Source organism: Pleurodeles waltl, chromosome 10 (assembly GCF_031143425.1).
Source record: "Pleurodeles waltl isolate 20211129_DDA chromosome 10, aPleWal1.hap1.20221129, whole genome shotgun sequence".
In the NCBI taxonomy this organism is placed as follows: domain Eukaryota; kingdom Metazoa; phylum Chordata; class Amphibia; order Caudata; family Salamandridae; genus Pleurodeles; species Pleurodeles waltl.
Genome location: NC_090449.1, coordinates 193150231 through 193164998, shown reverse-complemented (window position 1 = coordinate 193164998; position 14768 = coordinate 193150231).

Sequence of the window (14768 nt, the reverse complement as noted above, 5' to 3'; positions counted from 1 at the left end):
AGGCACGCACATCTGAGTTGGAGGATCAGCGCCACGGTGCACGAGAACAGCTGACAAGTATGGAACGAGTACTGGAAGTCATCTGCAGCAAAAATGAAGATTTGGAGGCCAGATCGCGTCGCAACAACATCCGTATAGTTGGTCTCCCGGAGTCCACGGACATGGGCAGGATGGAGGACTTCGTGGAGGTTATGCTCACCGACCTTTTTCCAGGAGAACTTTCCCGCCTGCTGGTGGTGGAGAGGGCGCATCGATCCTTGGGGCCTAGGCCCCCCCCGGCGCTCCGCCGCATCCTATCATCGCTCGTCTGTTGAACTACCGCGACAGGGATGCGGACCTCAGACTGGCCAGGGATAAAGGACCAGTGATTTACAAGAACTCCGAGTTAAGTATTTTTCCGGATTACCCTCCCAGTGTACAGGCTGCACGGAAAGCCTTTGTGCCGATTAAACATACTCTGAGCCAAACGGATGCTAGGTTCTCCCTTATCCATCCCACGAAATTGAAGATACAACATGGGGCTAAACTGCACTTCTTCACAGATCTTAAGCTGGCAGCGAGGTTCGCTAAGACAGTTCCTAAGAAAGTGGCGGCTGATGACTCGGCTGCCCGGGGAGATGGCGTGCCAAAATAAGTGGCAATGACTGATCCGAGCTGTGTTATGGGGTCCGGGGGCCCCTTCTTAAATGATGCGCGTAAGATGCGATTGGTGTCCACTTATGTTAAACGCCAGGAAATTGATGTATGTATGCTTCAGGAGACACACTTAGTAGCGGTGACGCAGGGCCGCCTGAAGGCGGGATGGATTGGGGAATATCACTGCGCGGGGTTTTCACGATATGCAAGAGGAGTTGCGATCCTGCTGCGTAGGGGCTTGTCTTGGCGCACTCAGAAAATAATACTGGACACTAATGGCAGATATGTTTTGTTGAGCGGCTTGCTTTAGACAGGGACTGCAGGCTTGTGTCAGTATACGGCCCCAACACGGACGACCCTGGGTTCTTCCGTGAGATATGGCGCTTGATTGATTCTCTTGGCAATGGGGCTGTGATCTGGGGTGGGGATTTCAATGTCTTATTGGACCCCGTGGCTGACCGAGAGAGTCTGGCCAGAGTGCATCATGTTGCTGCAGCCAAGGCTCTAACGTCTGTGATGTCCGCGGGATCACTGGTAGACTTGTGGCGGGCGACGCATGGGACTATACGTGAGGGTACATGTGCTAATTATGCCAATAACAGCTGGTCACGTATTGATCGCTGGCTTGGGACGAAGGATGTGGAACTCTGGACTAGGTCGGTGGATCATTTGGCACGTACCCTTTCGGATCACTCCCCGGTAAAGTTGGTTTTGGAGGTGCCTGGGGGTCCGGGGCGTGCATTTACTTGGTGCCTGCCTCATGGGGCGCTTAGGGACTGCACATCTAGGGAGGAGGTCCGTGAGGCGATAATACATTATTTTGCTGAGAACGAGGTGTCAGTGCAATCTCCTGGCACACTGTGGGAGGCCTCTAAGGTGGTGATCCGTGGGGTGTGCCTCTCAAAGCAACACGGGGTTCTAAAATCGCTGCGCTGGGAGTTGGCGGATCTGGAGGCACAGATAGTGGAATTAGAGCAGCGTTTGGTGATAGACTGGTCTGGTGCTACTCTTGCAGCCCTGCGGAGTATGGTTTCCGCATATGAGGGGGCCTCACTTCAGGAGGCCTGTTTCCTGGGTAAGTACGCCAGAGCTAGGAGATATGGTGAGGGTGAGAGGGCTGGTCGCACTCTGTCGAATATGCTGCTCAGACCATGGGCCAGTGACTATATTACAGAAATCAATAATGTTGCAGGTGAGCGACTTGCAGGCACGAAGGGAGTATTGCAGGTATTCACTGATTTTTTCGAGGATCTCTATGCTGAGCCCTCACAGCTGGATGCTGATCCTGCTCAGGACTACTTCTTGAAGATTAGCCTCCTCTCGTTTGATGATGTGCACAGGTTATATTTTGATCTTCCTGCCACAGTTGAGGAGGTAAAGGCTGCAATTCAGAGCATGCCTGGTGAAAAGTCCGGCTTGGATGGGTTAAACACAGCCTTTTATAAGGAATTTGTTGATATTCTTGCTCCCCGGCTTCAAGATGTATATGCGGAGGCTTTGGAGGCTGGGATTCTCCCCGCTTCCCTCTGCGAGGCCTTAATTGTCACGATCCTTAAGCCTGGCAAAGATCCACATTGCTGTGACTCGTATCGTTCGCTATCCATGATTAACACAGATAATAAGATTTTGGCGAAGATGATAGCGGCGAGGGTACAGCTGCTGCTTCCGAAGTTGGTGCTTCCGGATCAGTCGGGGTTTGTCTACGACCCAAAATCTGTGCACTTTCTTCACAGTCACGGGGACAATTGATGATGAAGAGGAGGCTGCGGTGGTGTTCTTGGATGCCACTAAGGCTTTTGACTCACTGGCATGGGAGTACCTGTTCAGGCTACTCAGCAGAGGGGGCATGAGTGCGCGTTTTGTGAAGTTGATTCGCTTACTATATACCGAACCCACTGCCATGCTGCGGTTCAATGGCAGTATCTCCAACCCTTTCAGGGTAGCTCGAGGGGCCCAACAGGGGTGTCCCTTGTCGCCGCTCCTGTTTGCGGTGGCGATGGAGCCACTTATGGCGTACTTAAGGCAGCACCATAATGAAAGAGGATTGGCGTACCGTCAAAGCTCTGGTATTGATCTCGATGTATGCAAATGATATAGCGCTGAACGTGCGCACACCGCGGGAAAACCTGGATGTATTGTTGTATGAGATAGTGCATTTCGGCACCTTCTCTGGCATTGCGATTAATTGGTCTAAATCCGTAGTGATGTCCCTGACCAGCGGGACGATGCATTCCCCTAGCCGATACCCCATCAGCAAGACGGATGAGCCCATACGGTATTTGGGAGACTGGCTGAGCCGAGATGAGAACTCCCTCCGGTTGACTAATTACGGCAGGGCAATTATATGGTTGGAAGAGAAGGTAGAGGTGTGGCGTTTGCTGCCTCTCTCGTTGACAGGGTAAATCGCTATTGCCAAAATGTTAGTGCTGCCTAAGTTTCTATATTTATTTGTAAATGTCCCTCTCCATCTTTTGGCGGAGACTCCGTTCTGCTTTGATACGGCTGGTGTGGGCTGGCGGGCAGTCTAGGGTTGCTTAGGAGACCTTGATGCTGCCCTTCGAGCAGGGTGGTCTGGCTGCCCCGGATCTGGAACTTTACTATTATTGTGCTCAAGCACATTTTGCTTATAACTGGCTACGTCCCGTCCGGTATCCACCACACCTCGCGCCTGAATGTGAAGCGGTGTGGCCTGAAGGCCTATCCCGGGCTCTCAGGGGTTCGGCCCGGGCCCCGGGGAGTGGACACAGTAGCATACACGACAAGGGCATGGACCGTTCTATTGCATCGCACGGGTGTCCCTGGACCCTTTGCTCCATCGATGTCAGTGTTAGATGTTGCGGATAAGCGAATGTTCAGCGATGCGGGGCTTCGCAGCTTTCTTTGTGCTTCAAATTTGATTAAGCTGGGGGATTGGTTTGTGGACAGGCGGCTGATTTCACCGGAGGCTGTGCTCGGAGAGGGGCGGGACAGTGCACTGCATAGATTGTATGTGCTGTGGGTGTGTGCGACGCTTCGTACCCGTTTTCCTCAATTACCTGAGATGCCATTGACAAGCCAGGCCCTGGAGGTGCTCTGCAGTGTGCAATCTCCACGTAAGCTCATCACTAAACTGTATAACAGAGTACAGATGCAGAGAGGGGATCTGGCACAGTCAGCTAGGGCTAAATGGGAGGTGGATGTTGGCGAGAGTATCTCCGAGGAAGAATGGAGGAAATGTTGTGCACATATGAGAGTCCTGTCGCCTAACTACCGACTGCGACTCATACATTTTAAACTCCTGCATCGCGTGTATTATTCCCCACATATGCTGCACTCTATGGGTCTGCGCGCAGACTCATGTTGTGAGCGGTGCCGTGCTCCTGATGCTGACTTTCTGCACCTGTCGTGGTCTTGTTGGGATGTGAGTATTTACTGGTCCGGGGTGATGAGCATGATTCGGGAGATGATTGGCTTCTATTTACCCCTTTCTCCTAAACTAGCGCTCCTTGGATGTGTGGAGAGGGTGCCGCCTGCCTACAAGAGATTGGTGGGCATGTTGCTGCTGCTGGCTAAGCGCAGGGTTGCGATGTGCTGGGGTCGCGACATGCTCCCGTGGATTGGACTTTCTGAGGGACGCTTTCTTCTGCCAGGAACAATTAATGATATTTTGGGAGTTGACCCCAGAGGGCTCTAGACCTAGGGACATTTGGGCTCCACTGCGTTCCTTTCTTGAATCTAATAGCGACACTGCGATGTAGCCATACTCAGCTACATTCATCATCTCTCTCCATTTCCCTACTGTTTCCGTGCTGCAAGATGGATTTGTAAAGAATAGCTGTGTCCCTCTTGGGTCTATTCCCTCTGCTGGCCTCCCCTCCTTACTTTCTTTTTATTTCTTTCGTGGATCTCTGATCCGCTGCTTTGCTCTTTGAACTGTGTTTACTATGCAATATTCATTGATACCTTAATATCGTCGAGGACATTTTTTTGTGCTGTCAATGAGATATGAGGTTGTATTTTCCTTTTGAGTTGCTGCTTGTCTGTTTGAACCTCTATCCGATACTTATGTACAATTACGGATCACGAGATCTACTATATTTCTCTTGTTGTTGATTGTGATCTGTATGTTGGAAGTTCACCTTATAATTGAATGACCCCACCTGCAGCCCCATGGACCTCTACCTCCCCGGGCTAATGTTAAATTATATGCAGGGCCAAGTAGCTCCCTCTCAGTCCCAGGGCTAAAATGAAGGAAGGAGTGCATTTCCTTCACAATCTAATCTCACAATCCTGAATGAAGGGGGAGGAGCGGAGTTCACCTCTGGTCCAGAGGCTTCATTGAGCCAATTTTCTGTTAGAAAAAACTGCATCTGGGTCATGATCAGTAAGACAATTAAACATATCTCAGAGATGCTTACCAAGTGAGTGCCAATTGAGCCTAAAAGGTTTAAAATCACGGTGAGACTGAACAGAATCCAACTCAGGGTTTTAGATTGATTCCCAGGGAAGGATGACAAATCTGAGTATGAGGAGGTAGCCACAAACTTACAGTAGAGGCACATTAGGGGGCCACCCTAAGTTATAAATCAGAGAATGGAGGGAAGACTTGCAATCTATCGGGCAAATGGCTTCCAAATCTGAAGGAGAGTAAGTGAGCCTTCCTGAGGATGGAGGGGCAGTATTCCTGGACCCTGGACATGTTCTGATGTGGAGAGGCTTAGAAAGGTTTACCTTTGGCCACCACGGCTGTGCTTAATAGCGTTGGTGGGGAGCAGCTGACAGACTACAAAACAGCTGGCATGCTAACCACTCTCTCTTGTGGCCCAACAATGGCTGCCTAAAAATATTCCCCCCCCCCAAAAAAAACTATGCAGAATGGCCAGAAATTCACAAATTCAATGTTCACAGATACAAAATTATGCAAGAAGGCCTGACGGTTGTTCAGAACAGGGTCACTGGAATTATGTCATCCAACAACCATAACATTTTCCACATAATTATGATTTTTCTGCATTTGTCACATAATCCATCATCTGCTGCATAATCTACAGTTTTAACAAAAAGGTGTTTCCTGCTCAAATGGACCAAAAGTTACAAAAAACAGAGCCAAATATATTGATGCGCAGTGGATAGCCCTTCACAAAGGTGGACTGGTCACCTTTCATTTGCTTTTCGCTGCACTTGGGTATTAAACTGGTACTGTAACAATATTGCTTTGTTTCTTGCTTCCATAATTGAAAATGGCCACAATATGTTGATGTACTTCTTATTAAATCCGTAACCCAGAGAAAAATATAATCTTCACGTTTTCTTCAAACCTACTGAAACAATATTTTGCCTCTTCCAAAACTGAGGAACGCATACATTTAAAATCCGAAAAAAATCTGGTGAAGCAAGATACGAACTAAATCAACATTAATAGGTATCCTGGCATTCATTTAGAGATTTAGGGGGTCATTATGATCCCCGGCAGTTTAGCCCGCCGTGCCGGCGGTGGGTGAAAAGACTGCCACCGACATGGCAGGCTGAACTGTCATATATAGAACACACAGAGGGCTGCTGTAGGGCGGCCCTCCACAGCCAGGCTGCCTCCGACAGGCAGCCTGACGGTGGAGGGAGTCATTATCCGACAGGGCAGCGCTGCTGCCTCTCGGATAATGATCCCTATTGCTACCAGCCTTTCCCTGGCGGGTTGCCCTGCTTAGGTAAAGGCTGGCAGAAGGGGTACTGTGGGGCACCCCGGGGGGCCCCTGCACTGCTCATGCACTTGGCATGGCAGTGCAAGGGACCCTGTGCAGTGCCCCATCGCACAGGTCACTGCCTGATTTACGGGCAGAGACCTGCGCATCGGGTGCAGCTGCACTCGCCGCACAGAGGCATTGACGGCAGCTCCATATGGAGCCACCGGCAATATCCCGGCCATGCATTCTGCTGGGCCGGCGGGTGGAAACAATGTTTCTGCCCGCCGGCCCAGCAGAATGTACATTATACGGTTGGTGGGGTCCCAGGGTGGCTGGCTGTCAGCTAAATGACCGCCAGCATGAACACAGCGGTTAATACCGCCGTGTTCATAATGAGGGTCTAAATAAGCATGTTCATACCTTGAACAAGAACTTGTTAATACTATCATACCCAGTTGCCATGAGATGGAGTCGACCGAAGTCATAAACACATTAGGCTCAAAGCATTGATCCCATGTGTAACAAATATACCTGTCTGATGCTTTAAGCTATGGTGATTGTTGTTGCTGCAATGTCCTTGGCATGAAATAGAAGAGCCTCTAAAATGTAGATTGTGGTTGGGGAGATGTAGACATGTTTTATTTTTCAAAAGTGTTACTCATAGTAAGAAAAAATCATTTCCCCCTTTTATCTGTGTGTATAATCTACCCATAAATTAAATGGGATTAAACATAAATAGGCGAAATTATTAAATAACATTTTCTGATTTCTGACTGACGTAAATTAAAAAAATAGTCTAACATATGTTTTTTTCTGCTACACATTATTCTTGTATTTAGAAATGTGGTACAAGTCAGAGTATTTACATCATCTGACATAAGAGAATATAGGGATGTGTGTCACTCACTCTTATGTTTTCTCTTAGGGTTTTGCTGTGGATGCGCCCAGGAGTATGTCAGGGAAGTGTTTTGGAAAGCCCAAAACAAATGTGGCACACAATCATGTGTAACTTTTTTGATATTGACAAATATATTCAAGTGCATTTTTGTAACACTTAAATATACTTAAGTGCAGTTACCATACAACTAAAAGATTCAAGTGTACGTTCTGTAAGAACTGATGAAAGGGGAAGCTATCACACACATTTTCACAAGGGGAAGTTGAGGAAGGAAAGAAAATGTAGGAAAAAATGTGACAGAAAACATGGATTTCTAATGCTAAAACTAGTTAGTTGTCTTTCTGTATCTGAAGCTGGCATGTTTTATTTTATATTCACAAAATTACAAATCTAGTTGTAGGCATCTATAATTGACTATATTCCATACACTGAAGGTCACTGATGCTGAACGTCTTATCTCGGAGATGACACCACAATTGTCAGCCCAAGATAAGTCTACACAGGATGACCGTAAACTAATGCAAAGACTGAAATATCAGGCAGAGGATACCACGGGGGAAGGCCTGAGGAAACAACTTCAGAGTAGTGAGCCACCCAAGATGCAGAGGTATCCCGATGGATGGATGAACTCCTGAAGGAGTGGGTGAATCCCTTAATGCCAGGCCAATACCTCTCCCACAATTCTCATTGGAAAGTACAAACTGGGTACCCTCCCACAGAGTCTACCCCCATGTCTCCGCTACAAAGACAGGGATGCTATCCTACATGTTGCCAGTTGTGAAACTCCTCCAGACTACACAGCGCTGACTCAGCAGCAACGCTCTTCCTTTCCTACAGTGAAGCACCATCTCTGGGACTTCAATGTTCAGTACTCTCTAGTTTTTCCAGCTAAGTTGAAGGTAATGCATGACCAACAAACCCACTTCTTTACTGAGCTGAACTCAGCCTGATACTGGGTAGAAACCCACTTTGAGAGCACCCACCACCCTGCCAAAGATAATACTAACCCATCCCAACCTAGCAAACAAAGAGGTCAGAGAAGCAGACCTTAGAATAGGCCTGGGGGCACTCATTGGCTTGTGACATCATTCACTTTGCTAAAATTGACAGTCAGCAATAGACACAGCATTTGCCTTTCGACAATCCTTGCAGGCTCAGAATATTGACTTCAGTGATACTGCAAGTGAGGATGACTTGGTCCAGCACAAGGGGCTACTGTCAGGCATGGTAATAATGCCACAATTAGCAGACAATTTACTATAAAGGCCCACCTCCATTCCTACTCATGGTTATTGAACACAGCCCCTGACTGCCCGGGGGCCCCATGGCATCCCACCGACTCCATGACTTGGACTGCATATCTGAAGCCTCCTTTTTCCCCTACTTCTCCAACTTTAGAGGTACTCTGCCACCACCCCTGTTTCCTGTCCTGCTCATAGTGCAATAGTTTGGGCCTGCAGCCCTTGGCTGCAGGCTCTGATTTTTGGTTATGATTTTGTTGTTTACTACCCATTGTTTTTATTCCCATTGCACAAGTGACACATTATTCCCCTTCTTGTGGGCCAGGACTGACAAATGGTAAGCGTACCTAACTGAGACTCCCCCTCACCCCTACACTAATTTTGGCATTTCCCTATAGCCACTAAGGGCACCATATGATTTCTCACACTAAGGGACAGAAATGTGTCAGTACCCCTTAGCACTCCCCTACCGCCACCATATGTGCACCACATTTAAAATACAGCGCAACTTGGAGGCAATAGCATCAACATTTTTGATGCTATTGGTGTACTGTTCGGGGTTAGCTCCAAAATTCTAGCTCTAAACCTGAACAGTACTTATAAATAATGGTATACCCCCTTTTAACACCTGCTCTGAGCAGGCATTAAAAATTCCACAAAAAATGGTACAAAGAAATCACCATTTTTTAAGCCCCTCTAATGGGGGTACTCCCCCCTTGCATACATAATGCCTGGCACAGGCATAATGTAGTGGAAGGGGTTACAAAAAGGTGCAATACATGCATTGTGCCACTTTGTAAATCAGTGCGGTAATTTTGGTCTTGTTGGCCACATTAACCTAAAAAAATGACGTTAATGTGGTGCAAGGAGGTGCTAGGCACTCTTAAATCTGGGCTTAAATGTATGGGTGAGACATTCAGCACACTGTAATTTCTCAGTATTGGTTTACATCAAAAGACTTCAGGCACCCTCTAGTTTCGTACGGAAACACATCTCACTAGTTATGAACTCCAGTGACTTAACAGGTGATGGAGAGGTATGGTCCATGGCACAACATATTCTGCATACAATTGGGGTGCACTGCTGCAAAATGAGGTAGATGGAATCCACTTCTCAAAAATCTCTGTGCTGTTAAAAACGAATCATGGTGGAAACTTCACAAATTTGGCCAATTATTGTGATTAAATTGTACATGGAGTAATGTCGTGTGAAACCAAATGGATAAAGGTTTCAAAGATAATATGACAATATAAAAAACATTGGTAAAATATTGAAATTTAAATAAAATCATTTTTGTACAAATATTTAAGTCTGGTGGTAAAGTATTGCAAGTTAAGATAAGGGCCCGTCCACTGTAAAAAAGAGACAGGTTAAGTGGGATCTTTGTTGTTTATATGTTGATATTCCCCCATTCCCAAACCTGGATTCAAGTAGTTTGGGGGTACCCTTCTTTTTTGCTTAATATTTCCTGTTCTCTTCCAGTCCAATCAAAATGTATGTGTACCAGGATGCAACACGTCCAATAATATTATACTACTCTTCCATGTGATGGATCAGGCCTCTCTGTGATACCCTTAGGCACCATGCCTCATATCGGGCCTCAAGAAGGCCTTTGATTCTTTATCTTGGGAGTACCCCTTCGCGATTCATTTGGCAGCATGCCTGGGCCAATGACTGTTGATGTATATGAAGCTGTTGTACACAATGCTGTCATTTAAGGCTTGCATTGGTCGTTCCATTTCATTTCATTTCATCCCCCTTTCTAATAGACTGTGGAACACATCAGGGCTTTCCCCTCTCCCCAATCCTAGTCACATTCACCATGGAACCGCTGGCTCTTCAACTTTACTTGGAGGGCTAGCAATGAGGAATTACCCTGACAGAACCACACATGCTGTTGCTCTATGCAGATGACTTGTTATTATATATCCCAGATGCTTCAGCAGACATGACTTTAGTATCAACTACTTTCCAGGATTTTGAGAAAGCAGCTGTACTGTGGGTGAACTGAGGGAAATCATGTGCCTTTCCGTTTCACAACTATGTTCTCCCACAGGTAATCCAAAAGGGTGATACTCAGCTAACCTGGAGGCCAGCTGTGGTTGGTGATCTAGGGGAAAATCTATGTGACTCTCAAAAAGACCTATTTGAAGGCAACCTTAAACATGCCTACATAGCCCTCAGATCCCAAAGCCGCTTCTGGCAGTGGCTTCTCCTCTCACCCACAGGCATGGTAGCACTTTCAAAATGATTGTCCTACCCTGCCTCCGTCATTATTTTGTTAATGTTCTGTATTTCCCTAACGTCACATTTTTCCGTGATTTGGGTACATTGCTGGGGGCCCTCTTGTGGCACGGGGCATGGTGGGAGGCAATGTGTGGCTCTTCATAAACTTCAAATGCAGATGGGTCCAGGAGGGCTTGGGGCACCATCCTTCAAAGCGTACTACCTAGCAGCACAGTTCCATTAGGTATCCTACTGGCTTGGAAGAGTAAACCTCAATGACCAAGCAAAGGAGATGGTCCTCTCCCCTCCTATATAATGCTCTAGCTCATGCATCCCGCTATCAAGATACTTTGCTCCTTGTCCCTACATGGGTAGATCACCTGAAAAAGTCCAACTAGAGATTTTCAGTTTATGAGCAAAGCCACCCCATATTCCCCCAAAATACCACTCCAGGGCCTACTGGGAACCTAGGTCTGTGTACTGTTTACCAACTGTCAGAAAGGCACTCACACTCTTTAAAGATGCCCAGATTTTTAGATTTGAGCAAAATTGTCAGGACTATAATATCCTCCTGGGACATTTACTAACATGTGGGTAATTGCTGGTGGCACTCCGATCACTATGGGGAGCACTGGACGAAGACTTGCCTACCCACGCAGTGATACATACTATATACCTCATTGTGGGAAGTTGACATCTCATTGCATGGCTATGCAAAGTGATTAGGAAACACGCAGGGCTTCCTCTGGTTCCCCTTCGAAGCATCTGGGAAGAGGACTTAACAAGACCTATTTATGAAGCTGAGTGGTCTAGAGCCCTGGAGTCACCTAGGACTGGTTCGCGGAACTCTTGTTTTAAAAACATCCAATATGATGCTTCTTAGGGCACATCTTACATACTTTACGCTAAATTGTATGATCCCCACAGCTAATTTCATTTTCCCGATGTCTCACCCAAGTCGCTTACCTTCAGCATATGCTCTGGACCTACCCCAGCAAAGCAAGTTTTTGGCACGTAATACATGCTTCATTAATCTTGGTCAAAGAGCTCAACACATTGAAAATTCATGGGAGGCTACTGCTTTAGATATTTTCCCCAGACAACAAAACACAGGGTATGGGCATGCTTCACAAACCTCACCCTCCTGTTGGCCAAGTGTCTACTAACCAAGCACTGGAGGGCCCAACACTTCCCGGCTCTCTCCCAATGGTGCAAGATGGGGAGAGACAGAAAGCTCTCCACTGCACTGGGAGGAAGCCTATTGTATATGCTTGCACCTTATAGCCACAGCCTGGGATACCATGCTCATGTAGTTCAAGGAACTGGCTGAAGAGGACTCCCCTTTCTCGTATTCCAAATTTAAAGGCCTCTGGTCCTCGGCTACCCTCACCCTCATTCACAATATGCCAGAGTTCAAACCCTCTCCACAAATTCCCCAAATTCGGTTTCTCACGATTATACAATTATCCTCTTGGTTTCATTTTCCAAGTTCTGCAGCCCATCCCCATTATTCAATAGATCCTCCTCACCCTTCTAGGACATATAGGAAGACAGTTTTATATAGCAGCACGTAGCTGAAGGATTCTGACATTTTGTTTATAATTACAAGCCATTGCACTCCACTCTTGGCTTCTAAAGTGGTGCCAAACTGAAACTGACATCTTGTTGTTACTTGCTATTTGTCTTAAGTATTATTTGTAAAGGTACTGATCATTGGTTTCTTTCATGTACTGAAATTAAGATGTATGTGAAGAATGCTATCCGTTTTTGGTCTTTTCCTGCTACGACTGCTAATGTCGAAAGTTGATAAAACCGAGTAAAAATTGGTTAATCGTGAGTGCACCTTAGGAGTTTCAAAGTTCATGCCTATTTTTGTGAATTAAGCTCAATTAGGTCACGTAGAAATACACAAAAAACAGCAATATATGAACTGGTCGCCTTAATTGCTTTCAAATTAAGGTCTAAATTTACTAAAGATGACACCGTGCTTGAGCAGTTGTGCACACCTTTGTGCTGCATCCGCAAGCTTTTATTACCAACTATCTGCATTCCTTTGTGCCATATGCGGTCTTGCTCTAACAAATATCCCTCATCTCTCTTGATGCTGCCATGTCTCATGGGCGGACAGGTGATTGGTGCTCTCTCAACTGATGTTGCTTTAATACATACATTGCAGCACATCACTGCCAAATAAACGAAAACGTCCCTATTCCTACATAGATAAATTGTGCTTTTCTTGGTGTGGTTTGAGAAACTTTATTTGTCTTTGACAACAAACGTAATATTATAATTCACGCAACATTTTCAGTTTTTTCTGACTTCTAGCCTAATTACTTATTAGAATATTGGGAATACATAATCAACATAATTAACAACTTACAAGGTCCACCGTAACCTTGTTATTTCCAGGATGGTTCAAACTTAAAAAGTGAATAAAATTTAGGAAGAGGGGTGGAAAGATCTCGGGAGATTTCAGAATAACAGCAAATAAATGAACACATTATGGTGGTCATTCTGACCCTGGCGGTCTTTGACCGCCAGGGCGGAGGACCGCGGGAGCACCGCCGACAGGCCGGCGGTGCTCCAATGGGGATTCCGACCGCGGCGGTAAAGCCGCGGTCGGACCGGCACCACTGGCGGGGTCCCGCCAGTGTACCGCGGCCCCATTGAATCCTCCGCGGCGGCGCAGCTTGCTGCACCGCCGCGGGGATTCCGACCCCCCCTACCGCCATCCAGATCCCGGCGGTCGGACCGCCGAGATCCGGATGGCGGTAGGGGGGGTCGCGGGGCCCCTGGGGGCCCCTGCAGTGCCCATGCCCGTAAGAGGGCCCCTAAATGTATTTCACTGTCTGCTGCGCAGACAGTGAAATACGCGACGGGTGCAACTGCACCCGTCGCACAGCTTCCACTCCGCCGGCTCGATTCCGAGCCGGCTTCATCGTGGAAGCCTCTTTCCCGCTGGGCTGGCTGGCGGTCTGAAGGCGACCGCCCGCCAGCCCAGCGGGAAAGTCAGAATTACCGCCGCGGTCTTTCGACCGCGGAACGGTAACCTGACGGCGGGACTTTGGCGGTCGGCCTCCGCCGCCCGCCAAGGTCAGAATGAGGGCCTATATGTGTATCAAGAAGTGGTCTCACGGTGTTAGTAAGTCATGCTTAATGGAAACATAGATATTTTAGGTTGTTGTTGTTTACTCTAACACACAAATTCACGATGCAATATTATCATGCAAATATGACCACACTTATGCCAATTACAGGGATTCTGCGTCTGCGTACTTTTTCTATCGTATATGAATGCGCTTTGAATAAGGCAATTATTATTTCCATATTAATTTCAATAACTACCAGAGCAACTGATCATATTTTAGTTCAAGTCGATCATTACAACCAAAAGCGCGTGGATTACAATGATGAATAAAGTGAAATTGAGAAGATGACAGCTCATTTGACAATTTAGGCAGATTTAGTTAACAAATTATAGTGTAACTATCCGGCAGCTTGAATCTCAGAACCCTGTGAAGATAGAAGACATTTTCTTGGATCTGTATATTATTCATCAGCCTGGTACTGCCTGTTTATTTCTTTGTAGAATATCATTAGCTAAATATGGCGAAAAAATCTTCATATATTATACCGAGTTTTTCATTATGCTAATTTGATGCTTGCCTTTGATAACATATAGAGTATTTTTTTTGTTTTAAACTATTTGTTGGTGTGTAAAAAATGGAAGCACAGACATCAATTTCCTAATTATAGGAGAAAACATCAACATACCAAGTGCCTCCCTATCCCTCCTCAGTATCTCCCAACTCTTTTCAATTCCCCATCCCCTGGTCCAGAAGCAAAACATTTCTTTCCATGACATCACACCTCCAGAGGTAAAAATAGATGAATATCCATTTTCTTTCACCATTTCATCTTTCATCACAGTATCTTTGGGCCAGATGTACCTAGCTTTGGGTTTGCGATTACTTAATAGTGAATTTTTGTGATTCTCTATTGGGAAATCACAAATAGCTATCTACAACATTGGGTTTAACACTGTTTGTGATTCCCAAATGAGTTGCAAGAAACCAGCCTCATTATTATTCATGAGGCAGGTTGCAA